The sequence below is a fragment of the Mesocricetus auratus genome, unplaced genomic scaffold (genome assembly GCF_017639785.1).
Source record: "Mesocricetus auratus isolate SY011 unplaced genomic scaffold, BCM_Maur_2.0 Super-Scaffold_100020, whole genome shotgun sequence".
NCBI lineage: Eukaryota > Metazoa > Chordata > Mammalia > Rodentia > Cricetidae > Mesocricetus > Mesocricetus auratus.
Window position 1 is genome coordinate 38,958,663 of NW_024429201.1, and position 21,165 is coordinate 38,979,827.

At 40.9% G+C, this 21,165-nt stretch overlaps 1 long non-coding RNA gene across 1 annotated transcript; it reads right to left on the reverse strand.

Annotated features, from left to right (window-relative positions):
- Positions 1–444: 444 nt before the first annotated feature.
- LOC121133190 lies at positions 445–20,891 on the reverse strand. Its single transcript, XR_005869969.1, has 2 exons — positions 20,661–20,891; positions 445–1,734 (listed from the first exon to the last, which is right to left on the reverse strand). It is a non-coding gene; the product is annotated as an uncharacterized LOC121133190 (long non-coding RNA).
- Between the last annotated feature and the right edge of the window lie 274 nt (positions 20,892–21,165).

The window sequence follows — 21,165 nt, forward strand, 5'->3', positions numbered from 1 at the left end:
TAAAATACAAATCAATAAACGTGCTGTTGTGCTAGGCCTGTCTCCCTGTCTTTAATATGTCCTTAAAAGAGCTATAGTAGAAAGTATACTTTACATCCCATGATCATACATGTTTACTGAATACAGACATAGTTTTCACTAAGTAGAAATTTGTAATGCAGAGATGAACTGTCTAAAGGGATCTCTAACAGCAGGTAATAAACACGCACAGTTTGACATAACACGAGGCGATAACTAAGAGTGCCTCATGACCAGGACTTTGGCAGTGAGACAATCCATCCTATTAAGGATCAGTCCTAGAACTGAAGATAATGGTTAAAGTAGATCTGTTCCTTACTTAAGAATAAAGTAATAATGTTTTAAAACTAAAAGAAAAGAAAAGGCATGAGAATTTTGCCAAGTTACTTAATAAGTGCTACACACGAATGCATGAAACTCTTCAAAGAGGGGCCAGCACTATTTATTTAATAAGGTTCAAGCAACACTACTCATTTGTCAAACAGCACACAGTGTTATTGACAGTTTGTATTGGCAGCTTAATTAGGAAGTCTGTTGATGACGTTTTAAAAGAATTGTCACATTTTCAATTACATGGACACTACTCAAGACAACGAGGCTCATCCATATAGAAATAGGTCACAGACATGACATAAAATGCCTGGTGTCTCTAGTAATATCAGCATCTTAACACTGGAAAAGTAATGACTTATTCTCAAGTCTGATAGGAATCTTTAGGGAAACTGTTTAGCCATTGAAGCTATGGGAGACAACAGATGAATACTTTTAAAAATTGCTCAGCCAGATTTCCAAGATCCCTTTGCCAGATGTTTTGTTGCTTTCTGTCTGGTCTTGTGTCTGTGAGTCCCAACCCCCAAATTTTATCTAGATCTTTCTCTTCTCCTCACAAGTATCTCACTCAGAATGGTGGTCTTGAGGTCACAGAAGGTAGACGCCTGTAGATACAACAAGTGTGACTCAGCATCCTACCTCCCAAGAATTATATAAACAATATGGGTTTTCCAACAGACAACTTACATGCATAGGACAAAAGTAGAATTGAATTCAAATTAACTCAAAGCATTGTGTCTCTAAAGTTTACCATGCATTTATGGAATAAATAAAATAGATTACATTTTAGCACTGCAAGGTAATAAAATAAAACAATAAAGGATTAAAATGTCTTGAATTTCCCAGATGGCTTTGCTGCTGTTGTTCTATTTTGTTTCTCATTAATGAAGCTTAAAATATTTGCAGAATATGTTTTCCCATTCATTTGTTTCTTGTATGAGAGAAAATTTTAACTATGAGCAGAAGAAAGAAATATGCATCCTGAAACTAATTGTAGCTTCCCTGAAGGCAGGCCCTGCTCCTGATTTATCTCCTCATCTTCTCTCCCATCTTTTTACAGTGAGTCACGCGCAGTAAGCACTCGATTAACTTGAAAGGCAATGCGTGTTTCAGTCCACACAAATTGGGTGGTTTCCTTGATTAAGGAGCAGTGAGATGGGGATGGTTGATTTCACACAAGTGAGTTACACTGACCGAGAGACTTCCTTTACAAAGATTTAAATGAAAGGCTGACCACTGACATTCTCAGTGTCTTCATTTGTTTCCATGCTTGCTGAAGGTAACATGATGAGCCTCCAATGGTTCCATTTCCAACCAGAATGGTGTGAAAAGCGGTTTGAAGCCTGTATTCTGTGGCTGTCTGACCCAGTCCAGGAGGCAGGACATCTGTGAACAAAATAGGAACCTATTATTTATCCATTTCTTGCTGAGAAGAATGATCAGAAGTACCAAAGTTGGCCTTTGCTGATCATTAAAATGAATGTAGCTCAGCATTTCAAAACATAATGAGAATCACCTATGGTGGTAATATGGTTTAAATTTTTTCCTACTTTAAACAATAACTTTGAATTCCATCCCAACCCCAGGTGCAGATTCAAGCTTAATAAAGCCAGAAATCCCACTTCCTAAACATTCCATAACAGATAGGCATTCCATATTGTATATTTCCTCTTGAACTCTCATGCCCTAACCCTTCACAAGTAGAAAAGGCCCTGCTGGCAACCCATCATCTGTGCCATGTAGATGGCCCAGAACTCACAAGTGCCACCAGCAGAAAAGCCAGTGTTAAAGCCATCACTAGGCAGGAGCACATGCTCACCAAAGTTCTAACCAATCAGGCAAGCAAGATGCCAGGTCTAATATCCATTGTCAGCTGCACCAAGAAAGGTCTCATGAAAGCCACATGGCAGGTGTCAGCAGGGTCCCAGAGAGGGTTTTCAGTCATGCCTGTTCACACACACACACACACACACACACATACACACACACACACACACACACACACACACACACACACACCAGCATCTTGGGCTAAGAAAAATAGATATCTAATTCTTTATTTCTATTTTTTCTTTTATTGGAAATAGATTTTTTCATACAATATATTCTGATTATAGTCTTCCCTCTCCCAACTCCTCCCAGATCCTCCACACCTCCCTCCCCATCCCAATCCACACCTTTTTTCCCTCTCTCTTCTTAGAAAACAGGCATGTATCCAAAAAAGAAAAGAAAAGAAACACTGGAATAGGGCAAAGCAAACAAAGGAACACACATAGCCTCAGAGATACATGTGTTCACACACACATAAATCCCAGGAAAAATCAGAAACTAACACATAAAGAACTATAATTTTAAAAAGATGCTCTTCACAGCAACATTTCTCTGTATCCCTGTGCTCTCTGAACTATCCCTCTGGGATAAAAGTCCTAGAAGTCACAAGTAAGCTAAGCTTTAATGGGATTCTATTCACTAATTTGCCTTATCTGGATCTTTACAAATAGACCAGAGAACTTATGTTTGCAAAAACATCTAAACTCTATCAAAAGCAAGAATTACAAAGAAAGTTGTGGATCAGAGTTCCTCATGATTCATGTATAAAGTGAGTGCTCTTCAGCTCCAGAGTAGCAGGGCCATCTGACTGGAGAATTGAAAAATCCACCTGGAATTATTTGGGGTTCTACCACCTTTTGTCTGTTGTATGAAACCTATCATCAAAACATATCAGCTTCTTAATCTGAAGTGTCTTTTATTTCAAACTCCATTTCTCTGAAGCTCTTCTCTCCTTGCTCAGGCCCTATACTCATAAGCCTGGTGTGTGACAACCTCCTGACTTAGCCTAGGTGACCTCTGTCATCATCTTCACCCTGCCAAGTGGTCCTACCCCTCTGTGGCTATAAGTTGAGTCCCTGGAGCATCCACTTAAAAGGGCCAGTACTGCTGCAACCATCAAGCCTTCACCATAACTGCAGGCCAGAGAGAAGCAATCTCAGATTGCTGTAAGCAAAGCTATAGAATTCTTCTGAGTGTGTGTTGCTTCATTGTTTCTGGTTTTCTTCCCCACTGTTGTATTAGGTATCCCACTACAATGATATCGCCACTTCTGACTCTGACTCTGCATCCCCTGCTACCTACAGCCTAGTAGGCCAACCTCCTGATAAACTGAACCCCCTCAGAAACCAATCTCTGAATAAATTCTAAAATTGTCACATTCTCTTGGGCACTGAGGTTGGACTTCTGCCAGGCATAGTGAGGCAGGTTCCCATGCCATGACGCACCTAACTTTGGCTTCCTCCCACACATGGAAACCTATGCCCAGCCTAGATAAATTATACTGTCTTTATAATATGAATATATAGATGCATTTATTCATCACTTAACATTTTATTCTGACTTCACTCCATAAAGTAGTAACGAAGCTAGCATTGACTTTATTTTTATAATAAATACTACTCTAGCCCTGACAGATAGATCAGTTGGTAAAGCACTTTCCTCCCAAGCATGAAGGCCTCATTGTGGATTCCTAGAACCCACATATAAGTTCAACCATAGTAGTGCCTGCAGTCACAGAGATGGGGGAGTTCAGAAAACAGCTACCCTGACTGACCTGGTGAAGATCCAAGGCAGTGACAGACCTTGTCTCAAACCAAAGTAGTAGGAAGAGCTTAAAGACCAACATCTGAGGCTGCCCTCCAACTACTGCATGCATATCCTTGTGTGCACATCCTCACACAAATATGCACACACGGGAACACATGGACCCATACGCAATAAGCAAATAACATGGATTCCGAAGATCTAACTCCTTCCTAGGTCCTGAGATTTGTCACTTCACCATTCTATTTTACTATGTGACACAGGTCCACTGGCCATTACAATACTCAGAATCTCTGTTCACAGCCTCTTTCTGAATTCTTTTACCCTTTGGCACCCCACTTATCATATATTGTAAAAGACCTTTGAAACAAGTCTAAACTACTGTATCCCTTAATTTGGATCCCTCTGGAATCTGCTCTATGCAGTTTAGTCCTCGTTTCTCACTATCTAGTGTATGTTAACTCCCGAGATAGATATAAATTTCCTAAGAACTGGGATAAAAGTCGGCTTTGTGTACTTGATGCTGACCTCTAGAAACAGGAGATCAAAGTTCCACCCCATCTTCTCACTCCCATAAGCCTCAACTATCCTGCCTCTAAGAATAAAAAGACATACCAACTCGAGTACTGGCTGGATGAAAGCTCTGTAAGTAGGTGGAGGTTGGGAATATAGAGACAGAATATTAAAGCCCTGACTCTGTGGCCTGTGGTCTCTGTGACTTTGTTTCTGTGGATCTCTTCAGATGGCTTATTTCTGCTTCCAGATGGCTAGTGTGATAAAACTCAGGACTGCCTCCCACTTAGAACAGATATCACCCCATACACAGCAAATTCACTTCACTTCTTCCAGATAAGATCTGGGGTAGACTAGAAATCTAGGTTGTGAAGAATGAGATCCAGGAAAGAGGGACCCAGGAAGCATAAGTGTGTACAAAGCAAAGACTGCTCAGCAGCTGCAAATGAAGAGGTAAGCTTTGCAGACACTTCTGGGTTGGAGCAAGGCACGGTGTCCATGTACCATGAAGAATCATCTAGTCACACAAGAGGCCTTCCCTCTTTAGCTCCTCCAAGTGCCTTGGCCTTTAGAACCACCCTGTCAAGGATCAGAGGGTCCAACTTAATTCAACTAATAGCCAAACATCATTTCAACAAATATGTACTAGCTGTTTCTTCTGTAGTAAACAGTAAACATCTAAACTTTATAAGAATATAACAAGAACTAAAGTCCTGGATCAAACTTGTTTTTGACTCACTCAGAACTTCAGAGAAATTTTATTTCTACGAAGCCATTTTCATAAGTGCACATTTTTTACAACATAAATCTTTAAGTCTGAGATCTTTGGGGGAGTGAGGATGTAATCAAGACAGATCCTGGGGTCTTTTGCAAGCCTTTTCTGCCAAAGGGGAAAGCCAGTGGACTTTGCGAGCGACAATTTGCATCGGCACTTGCAGATGGCCAGAATTTACTGTAGAATCATGTAATATTCATGACAGTTCACATATTTTGAATATTTCAATATATCATACACATACTACATACATATATACATAACCTTGATAATATAAGATATAAAAAGAAATGGAGAGTAGATCGGGCATATCATAAAGTCATAAGAACTTTTGCTATCTGTATATATCTGTGAAAAAAACCTTTACTTTGAAACAATGCTTTTTAATCTTTTTAACATGTATGACAAAGATTGCTAATTTTCCCTTTCCCTGTAAATTTTAAGGGGTATATGTCCATAAAGATGATTTGAGATCTTTCTGGCATTAGGTAACGTGAATAAACAGCAAGAGCAGAGCTTCTTGGGAATTCTCTTTGAGGGAATACTGGCATATCTTCAGACATATTAATGAGCCAATAACCAGGGATAGCAAAGGAATAAGATAAATTTTCTGTTGTCTTTAACTGACAGTTGAAGCATAGGCAGTCTTGGGAAAATGCAGTATCCGCTTGTGTGGGGGTGCCCCTTCTCTCTGTGTTAGGGTTTCTTAATTTTCATGCAGGTCAGGATGCTTTTAAAAATACAGCACTACAGTTTCAACTACAATGTTAGAGCCACCTAACTTTGAGCAACCACTTAAACTTTATAAACTTGTTTTCTGTTTGTTTTCTTTATTTGTTTTACTAAACCTACTTCATAGGATGATTGTCAGCAACATGAAATTGCATCTTGTTCTTGTTGTTGTCCTCAGCATATCCCCAGCTTCTGATACGAGGCCTACATACAATAAATATTCACTAAATAACTATCATAACTGAACTCACAAGTGTGTCCAGTAGACAAAAAAATGCCATAGTTTAATAGCATCCCAACAGGATACCATATGATGCAAATAGTAACATGATGTATGCTGTAGGGACCACATACATGCTGCAGGGATCTCATGTTTTCCTCACAGCTTAAATAATGTGACCTGCCAAATATTTGTTTTTCTGACTCATGAATCTATATATTAAATAACTCAGGTTAAAACCACTGATTGTCTACTTAAGGAACTAAAAACATTTAAAATATGTACTGATTATTTATCTGTTTACTTTATGCACATAATTTTGACTAAGTTTATGTGTAAGTACCACATGCATTCAAGCGACTGAAAATGCAAGAAGACAGCATCAGGTTCCTTGGAACTTAGTTACAGGAGGTTATCAACAACCCCGTGTGAGTGGGGGAACTCGAACCTGGATTCCCGGTAAGAGCAGCAGATACTCTTGTTGTTCTTTTTATTTTATGCTATGTACATCTTAGCACATTTTTCTCAATATATGTTTTTATTTAAATTAGAAACATGAATGCTTCACATGTCAATCCCAACTCCCTCTCCCACCCCTCCTTCCCTGTCCCTCCACCAGTCCCCCTCCAGCCCCCCACCCAATCCCCATATCATTCCCCAGGGAGGGTGAGGCCCTCCTTGGGGGGATCTCCAGAGTCTCTCATTTCATCCAGGACAGGACCTAGGCCCTTCCCCATGTATCCAGGCTGAGAGAGCATCCCTCTGTGTGGAAAGGGCTCCCAAAGTTCATTCGTAGGCCATGGTAAACACTGATCTACTACCCAAGGCCCCAGTGATTTCTGTGGCCTCCTAACTGACACTACATTCATGGAGTCTGGATCAGTCCCCTGTTGGCCTCTCAGCCATCAGTCTGGGGTTCAAGAGCTCCCCCTTATCCAGTCAGCTGTCTTTGTGGGTTTCACCAGCACGGTCTTGACCCGTTGAGCAGCAGATACTCTTAACCATTGGATCATCTTTCCATTCCATTACAATTTTAAATCCACTTAACTTTGTCAGTCCTAGAAAACCAAAGGCACGTAACCACAATTCTGTCCATATTTTCCTCATAAGTTATCATTACCAGCTTCTGTTGTTCATGCATAATGCATAAAACCTGATTTTAATAAAAAGGTTTATGGCTGGGAATTTGTATTGCCATGGTACAGAATCTCAAGAAACAATATTTCTGGCATTGCAAAGAAAGTTGTCATCTCATGAATCTACAAAAATAGCATGGATGAGAATTTTCAGTAAAAATACATGTTCTCCTATTGAAGAGCTCTTAATAATCATGTATGTCTGGCTACTTTTGTTTCACTGACAGTAATACCCATTTGCCAGGAACCAGAGTACTTCAGTCAAGTCTGTTAAAGTTATGAATTCTATAAAGTATATAAGCCTGCCATTGGAAGAGGGATAGATTATAGTCTCTAGGCAAAACATAACAATGTTATAATCTCAGCATGGACTGGTTTTCTCTCCAAATGAATGTTATAAAGGTAGTGACAGACCCATACTCTTGACTAATCATTTCTTTCTAAATAGTATAAAGTCCTTTGGTAAAGGACATGAATACTATGCAAATTTAATTGTATAGCAATTTATTCCTAACTCTAATCCTTTATGGTTACATTTTAAATACTCTGTCCACTTTTAATCTGTTTAATAGTTTGTCACTCGCACATGGAAACTTTCACCTGGATTGAAGATTATGCCTGCGTTCAGTAATGGAGAACTCAAAGAGAGAGTCTGAACGAATAGGAAGTCAAAAGAATGGAGAGCATTGGACTGGAGAGGTGGGGCAGAGGTTAAGAACTCATGTTGTTCATGCTCAGGACCCAAGTCAGGTTCCCAGCGCCCATGTCAGAAGGCTAAAACCAGCTGTAACTCAAGCTCCAGAAGGTCAAACACTCTCTTCTGGCCTCTGTGGGCACCTACACCCACATGATCATACCCACACACAGACACACATGCATACACACAAATACACGTTATTAAAAATGAAAATAAATCCTCCAGAAAAGAAAGGAGAACTGTAAATACATCACAAGACTAACAGCATAAATGAGTTTACTATACTATTGCTGAGCTGAGCACACTGCATTCATAATTTCATTTAGTCTTAGTCATCACGAGAGTCTTAGAGTAGATATTGCTATGGGTTGAATTTTGTTCTGTCCAAAATTCATGTTGAAATTGAATTGCCATTGTAATAGCATTAAGAGGCAAGACTTTTTCTCAATATATGTTTTTATTTAAATTAGAAACATGAATGCTTCACATGTCAATCCCAGCTCCCTCTGCCACCCCTCCTCCACTGTCCCTGCACCAGCACCCTAGCCTCCCACCCAGTCCCCATGTCATTCCCCAGGAAGGGTGAGGCCCTCCTTGGGGGATCTTCAGAGTCTGTCATTTCATCCAGAGCAGGACCTAGGCCCTTCCCCACGTGTCCAGGCTGAGAGAGCATCCCTCTATTTGGAATGGGCTCCCAAAGATCATTCATACACCATGGTAAACACTAATCTACTACCCAAGGCCCCAGTGATTTCTGTGGCCTCCTCACTGATACTACATTCATGGAGTCTGGATCAATCCCCTATTGGCCTCTCAGACATCAGTCTGGGATTTAAGAGCTCCCCCTTATCCGGTCCACTGTCTTTGTGGGTTTCACCATCATGATCTTGACCCCTTTGCTCATCACTCCTCCATCTCTGTCATTGGGTTCCAGGATTTCAGTTCAGTGTTTAGCTGTGGGTATCTGTTTCTGCTTCCATCAGTCACTGAATGAAGGTTCTAAGATAGCATATAAGGTAGTCATCAACCTTATCAAGGAGGGGCTATTAATGTAGTCTCTCCACTATTACTTAGTTTGTCAGTTGGTGTTATCCTTATAGATCTCTAGAGATCTCACTAGTGTCAGCTCTCTCCTCAAGCCTATAATGACTCAATATATTATGGTATCTCTCATCCTGCTCTCCTCTATTCTTACCTTGACTCCACCTTCTTGCTCCCCCATGCCTTCTTCTCCCCTCCTCTTATCCCCCTCTCTTTTTTCTGGTTCCCTCTCTCCTCCCCGGACGTTCCCAATCTGCTCAAGAGATCTGAGGCAAGACTTTTGAAGGATAAGTAGTGTAAGTTTGAAAGGAATTTATTCTCAGCAGTGCAACTGGTATTATCATAAAGAACATGCTTGACTCTCTTTCCTCTTTCCTCTGAAACCATTTCCTGTTCTCTCTGGCCTCTGTTCTATCAGGTGACAAAGCAGTAAAAGGACCTATATCACTTCCACCTGGAACCAAGTGGCCACACCAGGCTGGGAATCACGTAAGCAATCTTCACTTCTCTTCCTGTCCTCCATTACAATTTTTACCATTTTATCCCCAGCCTGTAGCATCCTACTTGTAGAAGCCTCTCACTCTCTCTCCATTTCTGGGGACTCTGCTGAACCTTGGGGTCGACCCAGTTTCCTTGTTCCTGAGAATTCTGTCAGTTCACACTTTCTAGCCCATCCCTATTCCCTCCTGTCAGATCCTGATTCCTATAAATGCTTCCTACCCTGAATCTCCAGTGACCACACCTGGCAGGGACTTTGAAGCATTCCCTACCATGCAAAATACAGCCACAAACTTTCCTAAGATTCAGAGAAGGCACTAAAAACCAAGGAGTGGAACACCCACCTAAAAAAGACAATGCCAGATATGAATACCTAGAATCACAATCATTCAAATTCTAGATACCTAGACACCAGCACAAAAGATACAATAACAGCTAAGACAATATGCCTTCCTTAAAACCTGGTAACTCTGTAGTCCATGAGAAATGCAATATAGCTGAAGCAAAAGATATGACCTTCAGAACAGCTATTAAAAATGTATTCAAGAACTTTAAAGATAATATTAATAAAGCCCTTAAAGAAATCTGTGAAAATACAGAGTGCAATGAAATAATGAAAACAGTTTAAGACATAAGAGTAGAAGTAGAAGCATGGAACAAACTCAAGCTGAGACAAAACTGGAAGTGAAATTCTTTAATAATCAAAACAAAACCCTCAGAGGAAATCATCATGGACAGAATATAAGACATGGAAAAGAGAATTTCAGACACTGAAAACAAGGTAGGAAAAAATGGATAATTATTCATTCAAGGAAATGTTAAATAAAAAAATCTAGGCACAAGACACCCAGGAAATATGGGACACTATGAAAATACCAAATCTGTGAATAATAGGAATAGAAGAAAAACAAACCCAAATCAAAAGCACAAGAATATTTTCAACAAAATGATACAAGAAAAATTCTCTAACCTAAAGGAGATGCCTATCCAGATGCAAGAAGCATAGAGAACATCAAATAGCAAGACTAGAAAAGAAACTCACTAAACAAAACACTAAAGATAGCCTCTAATTCTAGCACTCGAGAGGCAGAGGCAATCAGATCTCTAAGTTTAAGGTTAGCCTGGTCAACAAAGCTAGTTCCATGACATGCGGGCTACATAGAAACTATATCTCAAAAAAAAAGAAAGAGAAAAAAGAAAGAAAGAAATAATATTTAAAAACCACAAGGGAAAAAGATCAAGTAACACACTATAATAACAGCGGAATTCTCACTGGAGATCCTAAAATCCAGAAGGCCCCATACACACCCACTACAAACTCTAAGAGACCACAGATTACATCCCAGATTACGTGTCCAGCAAAACTATCAATCACAGTAGGTGGAAAAAGTAAAACATTGCACAATTAAGCCAACTTCAAGCAAGATCTATCTACAAATCGAGCACTACAGAAGGTAATAGAAGGAAAATTTTAATGTGAAGAGATCAACAATATTCAAGAAAGCAAAAGGAATAAATAATTCAAGACCAGCAAACCAAAGGGTAGAGTGTGGAAGGCCCGCACCATAACATCAAAATAAGGGGAATTAACAAGCACTGCTCACTGATAACTCTGAATGTTAATGATTTCAACTCTCCAACAAAAAGGCGAAGACTAACTGATTGGATTAGAAACCAAGATCAATTTTTCTGATGCATGAAGCACACCTTACTATCCGGCGAGGGGGGGGGTAGTGGGACCTGGGAAGAATAGAGGGGGTAAAGAGGAAGGGAGTTGGTCATGGGGGAACAGGAAGTTGAGGGGGTGGGGGTAAAATAGGGGGAAGAGGGAATCATAGGATCGAAGACAGATCAGGCACCAGAGTGACCTCGAGTGATCTAAAGGTATAACATCAATTGGCAAGCTAAGCAATAGTGGAAGGACCACCTTGAATGCCCATTCCTGATAATGAACTTGATGTCTATAACCATCCGGGAGCCTTCATCCTGTGACTGATGGAAGCAGAGGCAAACACACAACTAAGCACTGAACTGAACCCAAGGAACCCAGTGACAGAGAGAGAGGAGTGATGAGCAAATTGGCAAAGAATGGGCTGGCAAAACCAGCAGAGACAGCTGATCTGAACAGGGGAGTGCTCTTGGACCCCAGACCGACAGTGGGGAGGCCAGAATGGGACTGATCTGGACCCCCCAAATGTGAGTGTCAGTGAGAAGGCCTGGGCAACCTATGGGGCCCTGAGCTGTGGATCAGTGTCTATCCCTGGTATACAATCTGTCTTCATGTGCCTATAGCACAAAGAGAGATGCTCTCTCAGCCTGGACTCTTAGGGGAGTGCCTTGACCCTACCAAGAGTAAAATGATAGACTCTAGATATCCCCTATGTGGAAGGATTTGGCAATAGGGTGGGAGGGAGGGTGGAAGGGGAGTGCGGGAGGAGGGGAGGGAGAGGGAACTGGGATTGACATGTAAAACAAGCTATTTAAAATTAAAATAAAAAATGATAAAAAAAAAGAATAGACATAACCTCAAGGGAAAGGGAAAGATGTTCCAGGCAGATGGACCCAAGAGGCAAGCACATACACCCATTTTTAATATCTGAAAAGTAAGCTACAAAAGAGAAAAGGATGTTGTATATTCTTCAGTGGGAAAATGCATGAAGAGAATATCGCAAACACACGAGCACCCAAGTTAGTGAAAGAAACATGACTACAGCTAAAATCACATATTGACCCTCACACAGTGATAGTGGGTGACTTAAATACCACACGTTCACCAATTAAGTAGGACATACAGACAAAAAATAACAGAGAAAATGCTGGAGTTAAATAGAGCAAAACACCAATATCTCTGGAAAATTAGGGATAGGACATGGCTGTTCACTCTCTCCATACCTAGTAGATATTTACAGAACATTTCACCCAAACTTTCTTAAAAATTGACCACATACTTAAACATAAAGCAAGTCTCAAGAGACACAAGAAAATTGAAATGACACTCTGTATCCTACCTGACTACCATAGATTAAAGCAGGACTCCAACAACAACAGAAAGTTTACAAACTCATGGACACTAAAAACTCACTATTGAATAAAATAAAATGGGTCAAAACAGAAATTAAGAATTTAAAGCTTTTAGAATTCAATGAAATGAAAATGCAATACACACAAACCTATGAGAAAAAAAGAAATGAATTCTAGGAGGTAAGTTCAAGTTTTATATAGCACTAAGTGCCTACAAAAAGAGAGAACAAAAAAGAATAAAGTAGAAGGCAAGAAATTATCAAGCTCAATGCTAAAATCAATAAAACTGAAACAAAAATCATATAAAAAAATCAATGAAACAGGGCTGATTCTTAGAGAAAATAAATAAAATAAACTAAAAGACAGGGAGTAAAGATCCAAATTAATAACATTAGAGATGAAATGGAGAAATCACAACAGACACTAAGGAATTCCAGAAAATAGACTTTAAAAATATGTATTCCATCACACTAGAAAACCTAAAAGAAGTAAATACATGTATATGTAAGTATGTATATATATGTACGTATGTATATGACCTGCCATAGACAAATCAAGATCAGATAAACAAGATCCATTACCCCTAGTGAAGTAGAAGCAGTAATTAAAAGTTAGCCAGCCAAAAATATTCCAGGGCCTGACAGATTCAACACAGAATTCTACAAGAACTTCAAAGAAGAAGTAATGCCAATATTTCTCAAATTGTTCCACAAAATAAAAACAGAAGAAACATTGCCCAATTCATTTTAGGAGGCCACAACTAACCTGATACCCACACCACATAAACAGCCAAGAAAATTATAGGTTAGTTTCCCTTCTGAATAGAACTGTAATATTCTCAATAAAATACTAGCAAACCAATTCCAAGAGCTCATCAAACATATCATCCATCATGATCAACTAGGCTTCATCCCAGAGATTAAGGGATAATTCAATATACACAAGTCAATAAATGTAATCCTCCATACATAAACAGGCTGAAAGACAGAAGCCATGTGATCATCTTATTTCTGCATCATTAGATACAGACAAGGCCTTTGACAAAACTCCAACAACCCTTCATGATAAAAGTTCCTCAGAACTAGTCATATAAGAGACATACCTCAACATAATAAAAGCCATTTATAGCAAGCCCACAGCCAAAATCAACCTAAACAGAAATAATCTTAAAGTGTTTCCATGAAAATTAGGAATAGGACACAGCTGTTCACTCTCTCCATACCTACACAATATGGTACTTGAAGTCTTAGCTAGAGCAATAATTATGACAACTGAAAGAGATCAAGTTGGTACAAATAAAAAGTCAAGAAGCCAAATTATCTTTGTTTGCAGCTGATGTGACTATATTCATAATGTCCCTAAAAACCCCAGCAGGAAACGTTTACAGTTGATAAACACTGTCAGCCCATTAGCAGGATACAAAATTAACATGCAAAAATCAGGTAACTTCTTGGATACAAATGACAAATGAATCAGGAAAGACATCAGAGAGACAATACCTTCCACAGTAGGCTCAAAAACAAAAATAATATCTTGGGGCAACTACAACCAGGTAAGCAAAAGACTAACACATTGAAGCCAAAAATCAGAGAAGGTATCAGAAGATATGTCTGTCATGTTCATGGATTGGTAGGGTTAATATAGTGTCCATACTACCAAAAGCAAATGACAGAATCAGCAAAATCCCCATCAAAATTCCAACACATTTCTTCAGAGAAATTGAAAGGACAATATTCAGCTTCTTTCTTTTTTCAGCAGAGTAGTTTCATTGATGATTTGGGAATTTCACATCTTGCACCCTGATCACACTTGCCAGTCCTCCCAGGTGCCCCCCCACCCTTGTGACCTACCCTCCCACAAAAGAAGAAAGTGTCCAACTTGTGTTCCAATACACTCATTCGAACATGGTCAAACGCCCAGCGGCTAGCCCCTCATGACAGACTCTGAGATCCACCACAGATGGCCTCACCCTCCCTGGAGATCGGAGTGGAGATTGCGTGGGGAACTGGGGGGCCTGGTAGGAAGGGAGAGGGAGGAGGGAAGGGAAAGGGAGCTGGGATTGACATGTGAAGCAAGCTTGTTTCTAACCTAAATTTAAAAAAGGAAGAGAAAAACAAGAAAACTAAGCTAATTGAAACACACACACACACACACACACACACACACACACACACACACACACACCAGGATAGCCAAAAAAAACCCCACCAATCTCAAATAACAAAAGAACTTTTGGAGGTATCACAACCCCAACCTCAAATTGTACTACAGAGATATAGTAATAAAAACAACATAGTAATTGCACAAAAACAGACACATTGATCAATGAAACTGAATTGACAAGCCAGACCTAAGTCCACATACTTGTGGACACCTGTTTTTTATAAAGCAGTCAGAAAGACATACTGAAAAGAAGATATCATCTTCAACAAACAATGCTGGTCAACATATATGTCTGCATGTAAGAAGCATACAAATAGATTAATATTTATCATGCTGCACAAAACTCAATTCTAAATTGATTAAGGACCTCAACATAAAGCCAGATACCCTGACTCTGACAGAAGAGTAATTTGGGGAATAATCTAGCCAGAAGACTTTCTGAACAGAACACCAACAGCACAGGTACTAAGAACAACAGTTAATAAATGGGACCTCATGAAACTTAAAATCTTCTATAATACAAAGGGCACATTCATTTGGACAAAGTGGCAGCCTTCAGAATTGAAAGAGGTCTTTACCAAAAGAACTCTACTTTTCACTACAGATACTCTTACCCGACAATGTTGGTTTTCAACAGGCATGCTATAATGCATATAACCAGAGAGGTTAGGAATAGAGTAAGGGACTGGGTGGAAGGAGGATTTCCCAAGGAAGGAAAAACAGTTATGGAGAGACAAGGGAGGGTGGAATGAGAAGAATAAATGAAGAAAGGGAAGAAAGTGGGGAGTAAGGAAGGGAATAAAATGTAGGGACAGCTAACTCTAAAGGGTCATTTGAGGAGTCATATGAAAACCTGCTACGGTAGAAACTTCTTAAAATATATACATACATGAAAGAAATCTAAATGGAATTACCGAATATTAGTTGGAGGCAGGACCTCAACTAGTCTTTTCTCACCACCAAGTAAAACTTCCAGTGACAGGAATGGATTATAGCTAATAGAATTATTGGCCAAAGAAGCCCCATGGAACAACTCCAGATGTCGCCATGGATTTTCGAATGCTGTCCACAAACTGATGGCAAGGCTGTGCTGCTGAAGACATCATCTACATAACTCGGTGAATATGGAGGAGCAGAGCCAGTGCGTCACTGAGCCTCCCCACCTCCAACTGACCAGTGTTGACAGTAGTGGGAAGACTCTGCATGCCACCAGGGGAGAAAAGTCAGCATCAGCATAGCTGCACAGCATTTCATCTGCAACGGTGACCTGCCTGCATGATGCACTGCTCCAATAGTGGCCAAAAAGTTGTAGGAGTCACCAACCACTATCTGTTTAGAAGGCCACACTCTATTCCATGAGATGGAAGCCATGCTTGACACTTCTCAGGTGGCCCAGAACCTGAAACTAGACAAGCATGAACTCAAGGGAAAACAGTATACTATTATTCTGCCTAAATGGGGTAACATTAAAGTGACTCCTGACAACATTCTGCTATACCCATAGATCAGTATCTAACCCAGCCTTCATCAGAGAAGCTGCCTCCTGAAGTAGATGGGGACCAATACAGAGACCCACAAATGTGCAATGTGTAGAGAGTGCCAGATTATGGAGTACTGGGTTCTAAACAGGATGTCTTCATCAAATCCTTCCCCTCAGAAAGACTGTAAGAGCTGAAGGAATAGAAGACACCTAGGAAACACGCCTTACAGACAGAATAGGACTGAAATATGTATGACCTCACAGAGACTGCAGCAGCATGCAACACCCAGGACCTGCACAGGTTCAAGCCCAACGGGGTTGCAAGAATTAAGAGGAGAGCTAGAAATAAGCCTCCATTCCTAACACACACACACTGACTGCAATTGTCAACTGTTCCCAAAGGAAAGGTTGGTTTTCTCCACATGTAAGAGGAGGCCCCATGCCTAAAAATTTTTATCTCATAATACCCTTTTGGGGCATTCTTTAACCTTGACAGTCTTTGACTTTTATATTATTGCTTCTGATTTTTGTGTGTGTGTGTGTGTGTGTGTGTGTGTGTGTGTGTGTGTGTTTCTCATGTCTTTCTTCTTTTTCTATTCTGGTTTGAGTGTTTTTATTTGCCTGTTTGTTTTCTAAAGAGAGAGAAAGAGAAGGTATGGAGGTGAATGTCTAGTAAGGGCCATAAGAACTGTGAGGAGATGAGGGAAAAGAAACTATAATCAGAATGTATCATGTGAAAAAAATATTTTCAATAAAAATAATTTAAAAAAATGTATCACATGCTTGCACCTGGATTTTGAACTTTACAGCTTCCAAAACTGGTTAAATTTCTGTTTCCTGTAAATGATCCAGTCTCAAGCACCAAAAACAGAAGAAAATGGGGTTGGCTTCTAGTTTTTACAAATTAAAAATCAAAAGTTGAAAGATGATCAGTAACTTGCCTGGAATACACAACTCCTTTTAACCCTGTTTGACTGAATGCATAGTTCTGCTCGTTACAAGCCCTCCAGACTACTATGGCTTTCTCTCAATCAGCAAGAATATTAATAGTAAAGCACAAACCCAGGTAAAATTGCTGAACTCCTACTTAATCTTATTTTAGTCAAAAAATGGGGAACATTTGAAACAGCTTACCATGTATTTTAGGAAGACAATAATTACCTAACATTAGGAAGTAACATCTTCATACTGGGCATTTCCATGCATTATAGCTAACCCTCAGAGCCACCCCATAAAGCAGATAACTATCTCTACTTTGCAGATGGGGGGATCCTTGGAGAAGCTAAGGTCACATTGCCGGTAAGGAGCCTAGACTTTGCACTCTGCCATCCTGCCCTCTACTTCATTACCTCTCCTACAAGGCCTTTCTCTAAAGGGCCTAAGAGTCTGCTTTCTACAGCAATGGTGCCACCCCCCTGCAGTTTTATTTGTACTATTTATTAGCCCAGTAAAGCTTTAGTTCAGGCATGGTGCAAAAGTAAACTTTAACCCAAGCCCTGCCCTCATTTTCATAAATTCAGAATTTAGTGAGGTCCACGTTAATGGCTTTTACTGTATATGGAAAAGAGTTTAATAGTCACTTAGCCCTGCTCTATCTCCATTAGCCAATCTGGGAAGCCACACAGAGGTGAAGGAAGGAAGAACAGTGACCTCAAAACTATAATAGATAAGGAGTGCCTATAATTTGTACTTCGGCTAAAAGTCAGAATATAAAATTGCCAGTCCATAACAACAAACCCAAGCGTACAAGTTTAAGTGTTCTATTCATCAATTAGAGAAAATTAACCTAATCAGAAGCTCATATCAAGGACTATACCCACAGTGAATCAGCAATCACAATTAAAAGTCCATTTCAAATCTCTTCGGTGTGCAATGAAATGATTTAACACACCAGGCTGCTTGACCCCTTCCATGGTGCTGTATTAATGAATACATCACATGATCTATCCAGGCTGCTCTTGTTTCTAATGCAGATATGTTTCCATGTGTAGACCCTGAGTGGAAAAGATGAGACAGTCCATCAAGCTCGTGTCTGCAGCCCTGAACCCCCTCATCCTGCAACTAGATCCACGATATAAAAGTCTTTTCCACACTGGCAAAATCCCAAATTAATCGTGTATATATATTTAGAGGGGGTACTTTCAGAATTCAAACTCCCACATTCCTGTGAAGCTACACCACAGTTTCATGTTTTCTTGAAGATACCTTTCAAAGAGACTCCTTGCAAAGAAATGGGCTCGGGACACAAGCAGAGCAGTTGGGAAGGAGGGCAGGCCTTCCTGTCTTTCAAGTCCAAGACGTAGGAGGATTGAGCAAGGGCACTTGAAGTCAGCCAGAACTCTCAATAGGTCCTTGACTTCCTGGTATTAGACAGTCCAAGCTTCCTTGGTCAGTTTGCTAAGGACCATTGTGAGCAACAGGTTTGTTGCCCTGGACATGTGTAGTGAATTAATCCCCCATAGCTACTTTATAGAAAGTATAATTTTTCCTAGTGTGTAGTGTTCAGTATTCCAACGACCTGGGATTTCTATAGCTTGATGATCGCTTGTCTTCTTTTGTCTGATCGCTTTAGGAAGCCAGAGTGTGACCACCTTGGTAAGATGTGCAGTGTGGCCCCTACCCTTAGAGACAACGTGTGGCTTTCCTTGGCAGGAAAGAAAGCCCTACTCCATGGAGAAACAGTGTGACATTTTCTTGAGCTGGCCCAGGCAGCCATTACGAATTTTCCCAACGGGAAAGCTGCTGCCTTCTGGGGCAGTCAAGGCAGGTGAATCCAGGCTGCACTGTGTTAAAGAGTCCTTTTTTATTGTTTACAAAGAGCCAACAACACTGCAAAACAACGAAAAGTGAAGAGAGAGAATGGATTACAGCAAGAGTCTAACATCGTGGGCACCACTGGCACCAAGAGCGTGGATCCTTCGCAGGGAGAATGAGCTACAGAGGCTAGTCACATAACGGGTCAGGGAAAAGGTGATGTGATTTCATCTAGAACCCATAATCTTGCTAAACTTAGCAGAAACCTGGCCTCCTTGTGAAGGTTTTGTCGAACTGTGAAACTTCAGAAATGCTGCGACTTGGTGTCTACAAGACCGTTTGGATTAGTGTGTGTGAATATGTACATGTACCTTTTAACCTCCTGTGTCAGCGTGGGTTCCCATGCTCCTTTGTCTCAGGAACTCCGGAGAATAATGTTTTTCCTAAATAACAGTGCTTGAAGCTTAACTGGCCTTCGGCACTATTTTGTTCTGGCTACCATTATACCACATTCCCCAAGTCACAAGGCAGCATAAAGCAAAATCCAACCAACCAAAGAAATTGGAGGAGAGATTTATGCTCTAAAAATCTGGCTCCGGACTTTCATCTGACAGTGACTAAACTTTCTCACTGGGAACGCTTTTGGGGAAAGTTCCCACTGATCTGTTTCAGTGCCAGGGTTTCAGTGGCCGCGGAAGTCCTAGAAAGACAGACAAGGCTCCTTCTGCCGAACAGATCTGCCTGGAGTTAAAAGAACTTGAAACGCTCCACGCCTTTCAACCGCCCCCGAAGTTATATCCTTTATCAGATTTTAAAGTTACTCCAAGCCTCCTTTTGCTTCCAAGTTCCTCTGCCCGGTTAGCTCCACAGCGCTGCCCTCTCCTAAAGGCGTTTGACGTCATCCGGGCTTTGCAAACTGTGTGCTCCAGCCCTTGCTCAGGCTTCCCAGCTGCCATTAAAGTTATACTGCATTTGGTTAAGTGCGGAGGCTGGCACCAGAGAGGATCCATAATGGTGATTATCATGCAAATCAGCCTCCCGCAAGTCAGGCTCCTCCGGGGAGGCCTTGCAGCTCGGCTTCGCCCAGTGCCGCCCCTTTGTCCCCGGGATAAAGCTAACCGCTCCGCTGCTGACACAAGACGGCACCGAGATGGATTCTCCTGACAGAGATTAGTGGGCAGCGATGAATCTTTCACTTGGGGTAGAAATATGATTTTATTTAAGAAAATAACCATCCATAATTGGGCTTCTGTCGCTTTAAATTTTAATGGGGAGAGTACTGTGGAGGCTGCGGAACTTTAAATTACGGCTTTCAGAAGCGTCTCACTGAATCTTTCAATTATTCCCTGTAAGTACTTTCTCAAAGCATGTGCCACCATGACATTGATATCACAATTCAAATCTAAATTCAAAACTGACTGCAAGGCTATGAGCTATGTGCTGGCGTGCGGGCTGACTCGTTTTATCTCTGAACATCTGACGAGGCGAATCAAGAGGCGCTCTCCCAGAGCCCAGCCAGCTGTTAGCCAAATATTCAAATACCCTGGCATGCAGAAGAGCCTTTCACATTTCCCCACATCAAAATTAACGACGACCCCCTATCTCCCCATTAGTTTCTGGCTCACCCGCATCCTGTCTCGCAGGCCCGACTGTCTCACACTGCTAAGTGCAGTTCGATGCTCGCTCACCTCTAGGTTCCTGACTCCAGCCTGGGACCCAGTGTGTGCTCAGAATGTCAGCCAGTTCAGACAGAACCATGGGGAGCACTTTCTGTCCTGCTTGCTTGAAGTGGATCTGAAAGGGTGGCTGAGCCTACACTTGCTGGAGTCTGGGTACAGAGACAGAGAGTGCATGGCCCTCCTTAAAATGCATCGTTAAGAGCTGAAGCAGAAAATGGACCTGGAAAGACCACAGCGGGGCAAAGCAGAAGACTTTCCTTTCTTCTACTTCGGTGTCTTAACTTCCTTGTTGTATTCCCATTTGCTTTCATCGTTTTATTATCTGCATATTAAAGCAAGCCACCAAAATGAGTCCATTTAATTACGTATAGGTCTAACTGTAGGCTTTCAGTTATTTCAAAATGTGTCCCTGACCTCAGCCTATGCAATCCCATGTTTACAACTGTAAACAACAAAATTCAGCTGCCCTCCTGAGTACCAGGAGTCTCCTCCCTCACTTGTTAAAAGCCTGAAT